Source organism: Rattus norvegicus, chromosome 14 (genome assembly GCF_036323735.1).
Source record: "Rattus norvegicus strain BN/NHsdMcwi chromosome 14, GRCr8, whole genome shotgun sequence".
Lineage (NCBI taxonomy): Eukaryota > Metazoa > Chordata > Mammalia > Rodentia > Muridae > Rattus > Rattus norvegicus.
Window position 1 is genome coordinate 49,615,369 of NC_086032.1, and position 14,781 is coordinate 49,630,149.

Sequence of the window (14,781 nt, forward strand, 5' to 3'; positions counted from 1 at the left end):
CGTTTAAACGAACTGAAACACTGTTTCTTTGTAAAATCAGTTAGTTCCTAGTAGCCTGCTCTTGTAATTTGTGTACTTTTAAAGATTTATAAAAATTTGGTCAGCCGAATCTGAGTAACATGGTGAATTCGGTTAGTTCCCAATAGGCCGCAGTAGTAATAAGTGGACTGTTCGGGATATAGAAAAATTTTCACGATTGGAATCAAAATTTCTAGGCGAATTCAGTGAGTTCCCAATGGGACATGCTTGTATGAGTTTGCTTTTCAATATCGAGCAACATTTAAGGAACGGAATCCAAGTATCATGGCGAATTGAGTAGGTTCCCAATAGGATTCGCATGTAATAAGCTTGTTATTCAAGATAGAGCAACGTTTTAACGAACTGAAACACTGTTTCTTTGTGAATTCAGTTAGTTCCTAGTAGCCTGCTCTTGTAATATGTGTACTTTTCAAGATTTATAAAAATTTGGTCAGCCGAATCTGAGTAACATGGTGAATTCGGTTAGTTCCCAATAGGCCGCAGTAGTAATAAGTGGACTGTTCGGGATGTAGAAAAATTTTCACGAATGGAATCAAAATTTCTAGGCGAATTCAGTGAGTTCCCAATGGGACATGCTTGTATGAGTTTGCTTTTCAATATCGAGCAATATTTTAAGGAACGGAATCCAAGCATCATTGCGAATTGAGTAGGTTCCCAATAGGATTCGCATGTAATAAGCTTGTTATTCAAGATAGAGCAACGTTTTAACGAACTGAAACACTGTTTCTTTGTGAATTCAGTTAGTTCCTAGTAGCCTGCTCTTGTAATATGTGTACTTTTCAAGATTTATACAAATTTGGTGAGCCGAATCTGAGTAACATGGTGAATTCGGTTAATTCCCAATAGGCCGCAGTAGTAATAAGTGGACTTTCGGAGATAGAAAAATTTTCACGAATGGAATCAAAATTTCTAGGCGAATTCAGTGAGTTCCCAATGGTACATGCTTGTATGAGTTTGCTTTTAAATATCGAGCAACATTTTAAGGAACGGAATCTAAGTATCATGGTGAATTGAATAGGTTCCCAATATGATTCGCATGTAATAAGCTTGTTATTCAAGATAGAGCAACGTTTTAACGAACTGAAACACTGTTTCTTTGTGAATTCAGTTAGTTCCTAGTAGCCTGCTCTTGTAATCTGTGTACTTTTAAAGATTTATAAAAATTTGGTCAGCCGAATCTGAGTAACATGGTGAATTCGGTTAGTTCCCAATAGGCCGCAGTAGTAATAAGTGGACTGTTCGGGATATAGAAAAATTTTCACGATTGGAATCAAAATTTCTAGGCGAATTCAGTGAGTTCCAATGGGACATGCTTGTATGAGTTTGCTTTTCAATATCGAGCAACATTTTAAGGAACGGAATCCAAGTATCATGGCGAATTGAGTAGGTTCCCAATAGGATTCGCATGTAATAAGCTTGTTATTCAAGATAGAGCAACGTTTTAACGAACTGAAACACTGTTTCTTTGTGAATTCAGTTAGTTCCTAGTAGCCTGCTCTTGTAATATGTGTACTTTTAAAGATTTATAAAAATTTGATCAGCCGAATCTGAGTAACATGGTGAATTCGTTTAGTTCCCAATAGGCCGCAGTAGTAATACGTGGACTGTTCGGGATGTAGAAAAATTTTCACGAATGGAATCAAAATTTCTAGGCGAATTCAGTGAGTTCCCAATGGGACATGCTTGTATGAGTTTGCTTTTCAATATCGAGCAACATTTTAAGGAACGGAATCCAAGTATCATGGTGAATTGAGTAGATTCCCAATAGGATTCGCATGTAATAAGCTTGTTATTCAAGATAGAGCAACGTTTAAACGAACTGAAACACTGTTTCTTTGTGAATTCAGTTAGTTCCTAGTAGCCTGCTCTTGTAATCTGTGTACTTTTAAAGATTTATAAAAATTTGGTCAGCCGAATCTGAGTAACATGGTGAATTCGGTTAGTTCCCAATAGGCCGCAGTAGTAATAAGTGGACTGTTCGGGATATAGAAAAATTTTCACGAATGGAATCAAAATTTCTAGGCGAATTCAGTGAGTTCCCAATGGGACATGCTTGTATGAGTTTGCTTTTCAATATCGAGCAACATTTTAAGGAACGGAATCCAAGTATCATGGCGAATTGAGTAGGTTCCCAATAGGATTCGCATGTAATAAGCTTGTTATTCAAGATAGAGCAACGTTTTAACGAACTGAAACACTGTTTCTTTGTGAATTCAGTTAGTTCCTAGTAGCCTGCTCTTGTAATATGTGTACTTTTAAAGATTTATAAAAATTTGGTCAGCCGAATCTGAGTAACATGGTGAATTCGGTTAGTTCCCAATAGGCCGCAGTAGTAATAAGTGGACTGTTCGGGATGTAGAAAAATTTTCACGAATGGAATCAAAATTTCTAGGCGAATTCAGTGAGTTCCCAATGGGACATGCTTGTATGAGTTTGCTTTTCAATATCGAGCAATATTTTAAGGAACGGAATCCAAGTATCATTGCGAATTGAGTAGGTTCCCAATAGGTTTCGCATGTAATAAGCTTGTTATTCAAGATAGAGCAACGTTTTAACGAACTGAAACACTGTTTCTTTGTGAATTCAGTTAGTTCCTAGTAGCCTGCTCTTGTAATATGTGTACTTTTCAAGATTTATACAAATTTGGTGAGCCGAATCTGAGTAACATGGTGAATTCGGTTAATTCCCAATAGGCCGCAGTAGTAATAAGTGGACTGTTCGGGATATAGAAAAATTTTCACGAATGGAATCAAAATTTCTAGGCGAATTCAGTGAGTTCCCAATGGGACATGCTTGTATGAGTTTGCTTTTCAATATCGAGCAACATTTTAAGGAACGGAATCTAAGTATCATGGTGAATTGAATAGGTTCCCAATAGGATTCGCATGTAATAAGCTTGTTATTCAAGATAGAGCAACGTTTTAACGAACTGAAACACTGTTTCTTTGTGAATTCAGTTAGTTCCTAGTAGCCTGCTCTTGTAATCTGTGTACTTTTAAAGATTTATAAAAATTTGGTCAGCAGAATCTGAGTAGCATGGTGAATTCGGTTAGTTCCCAATAGGCCGCAGTAGTAATAAGTGGACTGTTCGGGATATAGAAAAATTTTCACGATTGGAATCAAAATTTCTAGGCGAATTCAGTGAGTTCCCAATGGGACATGCTTGTATGAGTTTGCTTTTCAATATCGAGCAACATTTTAAGGAACGGAATCCAAGTATCATGGCGAATTGAGTAGGTTCCCAATAGGATTCGCATGTAATAAGCTTGTTATTCAAGATAGAGCAACGTTTTAACGAACTGAAACACTGTTTCTTTGTGAATTCAGTTAGTTCCTAGTAGCCTGCTCTTGTAATATGTGTACTTTTAAAGATTTATAAAAATTTGGTCAGCCGAATCTGAGTAACATGGTGAATTCGGTTAGTTCCCAATAGGCCGCAGTAGTAATAAGTGGACCGTTCGGGATATAGAAAAATTTTCACGAATGGAATCAAAATTTCTAGGCGAATTCAGTGAGTTCCCAATGGGACATGCTTGTATGAGTTTGCTTTTCAATATCGAGCAACATTTTAAGGAACGGAATCCAAGTATCATGGTGAATTGAGTAGATTCCCAATAGGATTCGCATGTAATAAGCTTGTTATTCAAGATAGATCAACGTTTAAACGAACTGTAACACTGTTTCTTTGTGAATTCAGTTAGTTCCTAGTAGCCTGCTCTTGTAATCTGTGTACTTTTAAAGATTTATAAAAATTTGGTCAGCCGAATCTGAGTAACATGGTGAATTCGGTTAGTTCCCAATAGGCCGCAGTAGTAATAAGTGGACTGTTCGGGATATAGAAAAATTTTCACGATTGGAATCAAAATTTCTAGGCGAATTCAGTGAGTTCCCAATGGGACATGCTTGTATGAGTTTGCTTTTCAATATCGAGCAACATTTTAAGGAACGGAATCCAAGTATCATGGCGAATTGAGTAGGTTCCCAATAGGATTCGCATGTAATAAGCTTGTTATTCAAGATAGAGCAACGTTTTAACGAACTGAAACACTGTTTCTTTGTGAATTCAGTTAGTTCCTAGTAGCCTGCTCTTGTAATCTGTGTACTTTTAAAGATTTATAAAAATTTGGTCAGCCGAATCTGAGTAACATGGTGAATTCGTTTAGTTCCCAATAGGCCGCAGTAGTAATAAGTGGACTGTTCGGGATGTAGAAAAATTTTCACGAATGGAATCAAAATTTCTAGGCGAATTCAGTGAGTTCCCAATGGGACATGCTTGTATGAGTTTGCTTTTCAATATCGAGCAACATTTTAAGGAACGGAATCCAAGTATCATGGTGAATTGAGTAGATTCCCAATAGGATTCGCATGTAATAAGCTTGTTATTCAAGATAGAGCAACGTTTAAACGAACTGAAACACTGTTTCTTTGTGAAATCAGTTAGTTCCTAGTAGCCTGCTCTTGTAATTTGTGTACTTTTAAAGATTTATAAAAATTTGGTCAGCCGAATCTGAGTAACATGGTGAATTCGGTTAGTTCCCAATAGGCCGCAGTAGTAATAAGTGGACTGTTCGGGATATAGAAAAATTTTCACGATTGGAATCAAAATTTCTAGGCGAATTCAGTGAGTTCCCAATGGGACATGCTTGTATGAGTTTGCTTTTCAATATCGAGCAACATTTTAAGGAACGGAATCCAAGTATCATGGCGAATTGAGTAGGTTCCCAATAGGATTCGCATGTAATAAGCTTGTTATTCAAGATAGAGCAACGTTTTAACGAACTGAAACACTGTTTCTTTGTGAATTCAGTTAGTTCCTAGTAGCCTGCTCTTGTAATCTGTGTACTTTTAAAGATTTATAAAAATTTGGTCAGCCGAATCTGAGTAACATGGTGAATTCGTTTAGTTCCCAATAGGCCGCAGTAGTAATAAGTGGACTGTTCGGGATGTAGAAAAATTTTCACGAATGGAATCAAAATTTCTAGGCGAATTCAGTGAGTTCCCAATGGGACATGCTTGTATGAGTTTGCTTTTCAATATCGAGCAATATTTTAAGGAACGGAATCCAAGTATCATTGCGAATTGAGTAGGTTCCCTATAGGATTCGCATGTAATAAGCTTGTTGTTCAAGATAGAGCAACGTTTTAACGAACTGAAACACTGTTTCTTTGTGAATTCAGTTAGTTCCTAGTAGCCTGCTCTTGTAATATGTGTACTTTTCAAGATTTATACAAATTTGGTGAGCCGAATCTGAGTAACATGGTGAATTCGGTTAATTCCCAATAGGCCGCAGTAGTAATAAGTGGACTGTTCGGGATATAGAAAAATTTTCACGAATGGAATCAAAATTTCTAGGCGAATTCAGTGAGTTCCCAATGGGACATGCTTGTATGAGTTTGCTTTTCAATATCGAGCAACATTTTAAGGAACGGAATCCAAGTATCATGGTGAATTGAGTAGATTCCCAATAGGATTCGCATGTAATAAGCTTGTTATTCAAGATAGAGCAACGTTTAAACGAACTGAAACACTGTTTCTTTGTGAATTCAGTTAGTTCCTAGTAGCCTGCTCTTGTAATCTGTGTACTTTTAAAGATTTATAAAAATTTGGTCAGCCGAATCTGAGTAACATGGTGAATTCGGTTAGTTCCCAATAGGCCGCAGTAGTAATAAGTGGACTGTTCGGGATATAGAAAAATTTTCACGATTGGAATCAAAATTTCTAGGCGAATTCAGTGAGTTCCCAATGGGACATGCTTGTATGAGTTTGCTTTTCAATATCGAGCAACATTTTAAGGAACGGAATCCAAGTATCATGGCGAATTGAGTAGGTTCCCAATAGGATTCGCATGTAATAAGCTTGTTATTCAAGATAGAGCAACGTTTTAACGAACTGAAACACTGTTTCTTTGTGAATTCAGTTAGTTCCTAGTAGCCTGCTCTTGTAATCTGTGTACTTTTAAAGATTTATAAAAATTTGGTCAGCCGAATCTGAGTAACATGGTGAATTCGTTTAGTTCCCAATAGGCCGCAGTAGTAATAAGTGGACTGTTCGGGATGTAGAAAAATTTTCACGAATGGAATCAAAATTTCTAGGCGAATTCAGTGAGTTCCCAATGGGACATGCTTGTATGAGTTTGCTTTTCAATATCGAGCAACATTTTAAGGAACGGAATCCAAGTATCATGGTGAATTGAGTAGATTCCCAATAGGATTCGCATGTAATAAGCTTGTTATTCAAGATAGAGCAACGTTTAAACGAACTGAAACACTGTTTCTTTTTGAAATCAGTTAGTTCCTAGTAGCCTGCTCTTGTAATTTGTGTACTTTTAAAGATTTATAAAAATTTGGTCAGCCGAATCTGAGTAACATGGTGAATTCGGTTAGTTCCCAATAGGCCGCAGTAGTAATAAGTGGACTGTTCGGGATATAGAAAAATTTTCACGATTGGAATCAAAATTTCTAGGCGAATTCAGTGAGTTCCCAATGGGACATGCTTGTATGAGTTTGCTTTTCAATATCGAGCAACATTTTAAGGAACGGAATCCAAGTATCATGGCGAATTGAGTAGGTTCCCAATAGGATTCGCATGTAATAAGCTTGTTATTCAAGATAGAGCAACGTTTTAACGAACTGAAACACTGTTTCTTTGTGAATTCAGTTAGTTCCTAGTAGCCTGCTCTTGTAATATGTGTACTTTTCAAGATTTATAAAAATTTGGTCAGCCGAATCTGAGTAACATGGTGAATTCGGTTAGTTCCCAATAGGCCGCAGTAGTAATAAGTGGACTGTTCGGGATGTAGAAAATTTTCACGAATGGAATCAAAATTTCTAGGCGAATTCAGTGAGTTCCCAATGGGACATGCTTGTATGAGTTTGCTTTTCAATATCGAGCAATATTTTAAGGAACGGAATCCAAGTATCATTGCGAATTGAGTAGGTTCCCTATAGGATTCGCATGTAATAAGCTTGTTATTCAAGATAGAGCAACGTTTTAACGAACTGAAACACTGTTTCTTTGTGAATTCAGTTAGTTCCTAGTAGCCTGCTCTTGTAATATGTGTACTTTTCAAGATTTATACAAATTTGGTGAGCCGAATCTGAGTAACATGGTGAATTCGGTTAATTCCCAATAGGCCGCAGTAGTAATAAGTGGACTGTTCGGGATATAGAAAAATTTTCACGAATGGAATCAAAATTTCTAGGCGAATTCAGTGAGTTCCCAATGGGACATGCTTGTATGAGTTTGCTTTTCAATATCGAGCAACATTTTAAGGAACGGAATCTAAGTATCATGGTGAATTGAATAGGTTCCCAATAGGATTCGCATGTAATAAGCTTGTTATTCAAGATAGAGCAACGTTTTAACGAACTGAAACACTGTTTCTTTGTGAATTCAGTTAGTTCCTAGTAGCCTGCTCTTGTAATATGTGTACTTTTCAAGATTTATACAAATTTGGTGAGCCGAATCTGAGTAACATGGTGAATTCGGTTAATTCCCAATAGGCCGCAGTAGTAATAAGTGGACTTTCGGAGATAGAAAAATTTTCACGAATGGAATCAAAATTTCTAGGCGAATTCAGTGAGTTCCCAATGGTACATGCTTGTATGAGTTTGCTTTTCAATATCGAGCAACATTTTAAGGAACGGAATCTAAGTATCATGGTGAATTGAATAGGTTCCCAATATGATTCGCATGTAATAAGCTTGTTATTCAAGATAGAGCAACGTTTTAACGAACTGAAACACTGTTTCTTTGTGAATTCAGTTAGTTCCTAGTAGCCTGCTCTTGTAATCTGTGTACTTTTAAAGATTTATAAAAATTTGGTCAGCCGAATCTGAGTAACATGGTGAATTCGGTTAGTTCCCAATAGGCCGCAGTAGTAATAAGTGGACTGTTCGGGATATAGAAAAATTTTCACGAATGGAATCAAAATTTCTAGGCGAATTCAGTGAGTTCCCAATGGGACATGCTTGTATGAGTTTGCTTTTCAATATCGAGCAACATTTTAAGGAACGGAATCCAAGTATCATGGTGAATTGAGTAGATTCCCAATAGGATTCGCATGTAATAAGCTTGTTATTCAAGATAGAGCAACGTTTAACGAACTGAAACACTGTTTCTTTGTGAATTCAGTTAGTTCCTAGTAGCCTGCTCTTGTAATCTGTGTACTTTTAAAGATTTATAAAAATTTGGTCAGCCGAATCTGAGTAACATGGTGAATTCGGTTAGTTCCCAATAGGCCGCAGTAGTAATAAGTGGACTGTTCGGGATATAGAAAAATTTTCACGATTGGAATCAAAATTTCTAGGCGAATTCAGTGAGTTCCCAATGGGACATGCTTGTATGAGTTTGCTTTTCAATATCGAGCAACATTTTAAGGAACGGAATCCAAGTATCATGGCGAATTGAGTAGGTTCCCAATAGGATTCGCATGTAATAAGCTTGTTATTCAAGATAGAGCAACGTTTTAACGAACTGAAACACTGTTTCTTTGTGAATTCAGTTAGTTCCTAGTAGCCTGCTCTTGTAATATGTGTACTTTTAAAGATTTATAAAAATTTGGTCAGCCGAATCTGAGTAACATGGTGAATTCGGTTAGTTCCCAATAGGCCGCAGTAGTAATAAGTGGACTGTTCGGGATGTAGAAAAATTTTCACGAATGGAATCAAAATTTCTAGGCGAATTCAGTGAGTTCCCAATGGGACATGCTTGTATGAGTTTGCTTTTCAATATCGAGCAATATTTTAAGGAACGGAATCCAAGTATCATTGCGAATTGAGTAGGTTCCCAATAGGATTCGCATGTAATAAGCTTGTTATTCAAGATAGAGCAACGTTTTAACGAACTGAAACACTGTTTCTTTGTGAATTCAGTTAGTTCCTAGTAGCCTGCTCTTGTAATATGTGTACTTTTCAAGATTTATACAAATTTGGTGAGCCGAATCTGAGTAACATGGTGAATTCGGTTTATTCCCAATAGGCCGCAGTAGTAATAAGTGGACTGTTCGGGATATAGAAAAATTTTCACGAATGGAATCAAAATTTCTAGGCGAATTCAGTGAGTTCCCAATGGGACATGCTTGTATGAGTTTGCTTTTCAATATCGAGCAACATTTTAAGGAACGGAATCTAAGTATCATGGTGAATTGAATAGGTTCCCAATAGGATTCGCATGTAATAAGCTTGTTATTCAAGATAGAGCAACGTTTTAACGAACTGAAACACTGTTTCTTTGTGAATTCAGTTAGTTCCTATTAGCCTGTTCTTGTAATATGTGTACTTTTCAAGATTTATACAAATTTGGTGAGCCGAATCTGAGTAACATGGTGAATTCGGTTAATTCCCAATAGGCCGCAGTAGTAATAAGTGGACTTTCGGAGATAGAAAAATTTTCACGAATGGAATCAAAATTTCTAGGCGAATTCAGTGAGTTCCCAATGGTACATGCTTGTATGAGTTTGCTTTTCAATATCGAGCAACATTTTAAGGAACGGAATCTAAGTATCATGGTGAATTTAATAGGTTCCCAATATGATTCGCATGTAATAAGCTTGTTATTCAAGATAGAGCAACGTTTTAACGAACTGAAACACTGTTTCTTTGTGAATTCAGTTAGTTCCTAGTAGCCTGCTCTTGTAATCTGTGTACTTCTAAAGATTTATAAAAATTTGGTCAGCCGAATCTGAGTAACATGGTGAATTCGGTTCGTTCCCAATAGGCCGCAGTAGTAATAAGTGGACTGTTCGGGATATAGAAAAATTTTCACGAATGGAATCAAAATTTCTAGGCGAATTCAGTGATTTCCCAATGGGACATGCTTGTATGAGTTTGCTTTTCAATATCGAGCAATATTTTAAGGAACGGAATCCAAGTATCATGGCGAATTGAGTAGATTCCCAATAGGATTCGCATGTAATAAGCTTGTTATTCAAGATAGAGCAACGTTTAAACGAACTGAAACACTGTTTCTTTGTGAATTCAGTTAGTTCCTAGTAGCCTGCTCTTGTAATCTGTGTACTTTTAAAGATTTATAAAAATTTGGTCAGCCGAATCTGAGTAACATGGTGAATTCGGTTAGTTCCCAATAGGCCGCAGTAGTAATAAGTGGACTGTTCGGGATATAGAAAAATTTTCACGATTGGAATCAAAATTTCTAGGCGAATTCAGTGAGTTCCCAATGGGACATGCTTGTATGAGTTTGCTTTTCAATATCGAGCAACATTTTAAGGAACGGAATCCAAGTATCATGGCGAATTGAGTAGGTTCCCAATAGGATTCGCATGTAATAAGCTTGTTATTCAAGATAGAGCAACGTTTTAACGAACTGAAACACTGTTTCTTTGTGAATTCAGTTAGTTCCTAGTAGCCTGCTCTTGTAATATGTGTATTTTTCAAGATTTATAAAAATTTGGTGAGCCAAATCTGAGTAACATGGTGAATTCGGTTAGTTCCCAATAGGCCGCAGTAGTAATAAGTGGACTGTTCGGGATGTAGAAAAATTTTCACGAATGGAATCAAAATTTCTAGGCGAATTCAGTGAGTTCCCAATGGGACATGCTTGTATGAGTTTGCTTTTCAATATCGAGCAATATTTTAAGGAACGGAATCCAAGTATCATTGCGAATTGAGTAGGTTCCCAATAGGATTCGCATGTAATAAGCTTGTTATTCAAGATAGAGCAACGTTTTAACGAACTGAAACACTGTTTCTTTGTGAATTCAGTTAGTTCCTAGTAGCCTGCTCTTGTAATATGTGTACTTTTCAAGATTTATACAAATTTGGTCAGCCGAATCTGAGTAACATGGTGAATTCGGTTAATTCCCAATAGGCCGCAGTAGTAATAAGTGGACTGTTCGGGATATAGAAAAATTTTCACGAATGGAATCAAAATTTCTAGGCGAATTCAGTGAGTTCCCAATGGGACATGCTTGTATGAGTTTGCTTTTCAATATCGAGCAACATTTTAAGGAACGGAATCTAAGTATCATGGTGAATTGAATAGGTTCCCAATAGGATTCGCATGTAATAAGCTTGTTATTCAAGATAGAGCAACGTTTTAACGAACTGAAACACTGTTTCTTTGTGAATTCAGTTAGTTCCTAGTAGCCTGCTCTTGTAATATGTGTACTTTTCAAGATTTATACAAATTTGGTCAGCCGAATCTGAGTAACATGGTGAATTCGGTTAATTCCCAATAGGCCGCAGTAGTAATAAGTGGACTGTTCGGGATATAGAAAAATTTTCACGAATGGAATCAAAATTTCTAGGCGAATTCAGTGAGTTCCCAATGGTACATGCTTGTATGAGTTTGCTTTTCAATATCGAGCAACATTTTAAGGAACGGAATCCAAGTATCATGGTGAATTGAGTAGATTCCCAATAGGATTCGCATGTAATAAGCTTGTTATTCAAGATAGAGCAACGTTTAAACGAACTGAAACACTGTTTCTTTGTGAATTCAGTTAGTTCCTAGTAGCCTGCTCTTGTAATCTGTGTACTTTTAAAGATTTATAAAAATTTGGTCAGCCGAATCTGAGTAACATGGTGAATTCGGTTAGTTCCCAATAGGCCGCAGCAGTAATAAGTGGACTGTTCGGGATATAGAAAAATTTTCACGATTGGAATCAAAATTTCTAGGCGAATTCAGTGAGTTCCCAATGGGACATGCTTGTATGAGTTTGCTTTTCAATATCGAGCAACATTTTAAGGAACGGAATCCAAGTATCATGGCGAATTGAGTAGGTTCCCAATAGGATTCGCATGTAATAAGCTTGTTATTCAAGATAGAGCAACGTTTTAACGAACTGAAACACTGTTTCTTTGTGAATTCAGTTAGTTCCTAGTAGCCTGCTCTTGTAATATGTGTACTTTTAAAGATTTATAAAAATTTGGTCAGCCGAATCTGAGTAACATGGTGAATTCGGTTAGTTCCCAATAGGCCGCAGTAGTAATAAGTGGACTGTTCGGGATGTAGAAAAATTTTCACGAATGGAATCAAAATTTCTAGGCGAATTCAGTGAGTTCCCAATGGGACATGCTTGTATGAGTTTGCTTTTCAATATCGAGCAATATTTTAAGGAACGGAATCCAAGTATCATTGCGAATTGAGTAGGTTCCCAATAGGATTCGCATGTAATAAGCTTGTTATTCAAGATTGAGCAACGTTTTAACGAACTGAAACACTGTTTCTTTGTGAATTCAGTTAGTTCCTAGTAGCCTGCTCTTGTAATATGTGTACTTTTCAAGATTTATAAAAATTTGGTCAGCCGAATCTGAGTAACATGGTGAATTCGGTTAGTTCCCAATAGGCCGCAGTAGTAATAAGTGGACTGTTCGGGATATAGAAAAATTTTAACGAATGGTATCAAAATTTCTAGGCGAATTCAGTGAGTTCCCAATGGGACATGCTTGTATGAGTTTGCTTTTCAATATCGAGCAACATTTTAAGGAACGGAATCCAAGTATCATGGTGAATTGAGTAGATTCCCAATAGGAATCGCATGTAATAAGCTTGTTATTCAAGATAGAGCAACGTTTAAACGAACTGAAACACTGTTTCTTTGTGAATTCAGTTAGTTCCTAGTAGCCTGCTCTTGTAATCTGTGTACTTTTAAAGATTTTTAAAAATTTGGTCAGCCGAATCTGAGTAACATGGTGAATTCGGTTAGTTCCCAATAGGCCGCAGTAGTAATAAGTGGACTCTTCGGGATATAGAAAAATTTTCACGATTGGAATGAAAATTTCTAGGCGAATTCAGTGAGTTCCCAATGGGACATGCTTGTATGACTTTGCTTTTCAATATCGAGCAACATTTTAAGGAACGGAATCCAAGTATCATGGCGAATTGAGTAGGTTCCCAATAGGATTCGCATGTAATAAGCTTGTTATTCAAGATAGAGCAACGTTTTAACGAACTGAAACACTGTTTCTTTGTGAATTCAGTTAGTTCCTAGTAGCCTGCTCTTGTAATATGTGTACTTTTCAAGATTTATAAAAATTTGGTCAGCCGAATCTGAGTAACATGGTGAATTCGGTTAGTTCCCAATAGGCCGCAGTAGTAATAAGTGGACTGTTCGGGATGTAGAAAAATTTTCACGAATGGAATCAAAATTTCTAGGCGAATTCAGTGAGTTCCCAATGGGACATGCTTGTATGAGTTTGCTTTTCAATATCGAGCAATATTTTAAGGAACGGAATCCAAGTATCATTGCGAATTGAGTAGGTTCCCAATAGGATTCGCATGTAATAAGCTTGTTATTCAAGATAGAGCAATGTTTTAACGAACTGAAACACTGTTTCTTTGTGAATTCAGTTAGTTCCTAGTAGCCTGCTCTTGTAATATGTGTACTTTTCAAGATTTATAAAAATTTGGTCAGCCGAATCTGAGTAACATGGTGAATTCGGTTAGTTCCCAATAGGCCGCAGTAGTAATAAGTGGACTGTTCGGGATATAGAAAAATTTTCACGAATGGAATCAAAATTTCTAGGCGAATTCAGTGAGTTCCCAATGGGACATGCTTGTATGAGTTTGCTTTTCAATATCGAGCAACATTTTAAGAAACGGAATCCAAGTATCATGGTGAATTGAGTAGATTCCCAATAGGATTCGCATGTAATAAGCTTGTTATTCAAGATAGAGCAACGTTTTAACGAACTGAAACACTGTTTCTTTGTGAATTCAGTTAGTTCCTAGTAGCCTGCTCTTGTAATATGTGTACTTTTAAAGATTTATAAAAATTTGGTCAGCCGAATCTGAGTAACATGGTGAATTCGGTTAGTTCCCAATAGGCCGCAGTAGTAATAAGTGGACTGTTCGGGATATAGAAAAATTTTCACGAATGGAATCAAAATTTCTAGGCGAATTCAGTGAGTTCCCAATGGGACATGCTTGTATGAGTTTGCTTTTCAATATCGAGCAACATTTTAAGGAACGGAATCCAAGTATCATGGCGAATTGAGTAGATTCCCAATAGGATTCGCATGTAATAAGCTTGTTATTCAAGATAGAGCAACGTTTAAACGAACTGAAACACTGTTTCTTTGTGAATTCAGTTAGTTCCTAGTAGCCTGCTCTTGTAATCTGTGTACTTTTAAAGATTTATAAAAATTTGGTCAGCCGAATCTGAGTAACATGGTGAATTCGGTTAGTTCCCAATAGGCCGCAGTAGTAATAAGTGGACTGTTCGGGATATAGAAAAATTTTCACGATTGGAATCAAAATTTCTAGGCGAATTCAGTGAGTTCCCAATGGGACATGCTTGTATGAGTTTGCTTTTCAATATCGAGCAACATTTTAAGGAACGGAATCCAAGTATCATGGCGAATTGAGTAGGTTCCCAATAGGATTCGCATGTAATAAGCTTGTTATTCAAGATAGAGCAACGTTTTAACGAACTGAAACACTGTTTCTTTGTGAATTCAGTTAGTTCCTAGTAGCCTGCTCTTGTAATATGTGTACTTTTCAAGATTTATAAAAATTTGGTCAGCCGAATCTGAGTAACATGGTGAATTCGGTTAGTTCCCAATAGGCCGCAGTAGTAATAAGTGGACTGTTCGGGATATAGAAAAATTTTCACGATTGGAATCAAAATTTCTAGGCGAATTCATTGAGTTCCCAATGGGACATGCTTGTATGAGTTTGCTTTTCAATATCGAGCAACATTTTAAGGAACGGAATCCAAGTATCATGGCAAATTGTGTAGGTTCCCAATAGGATTCGCATGTAATAAGCTTGTTATTCAAG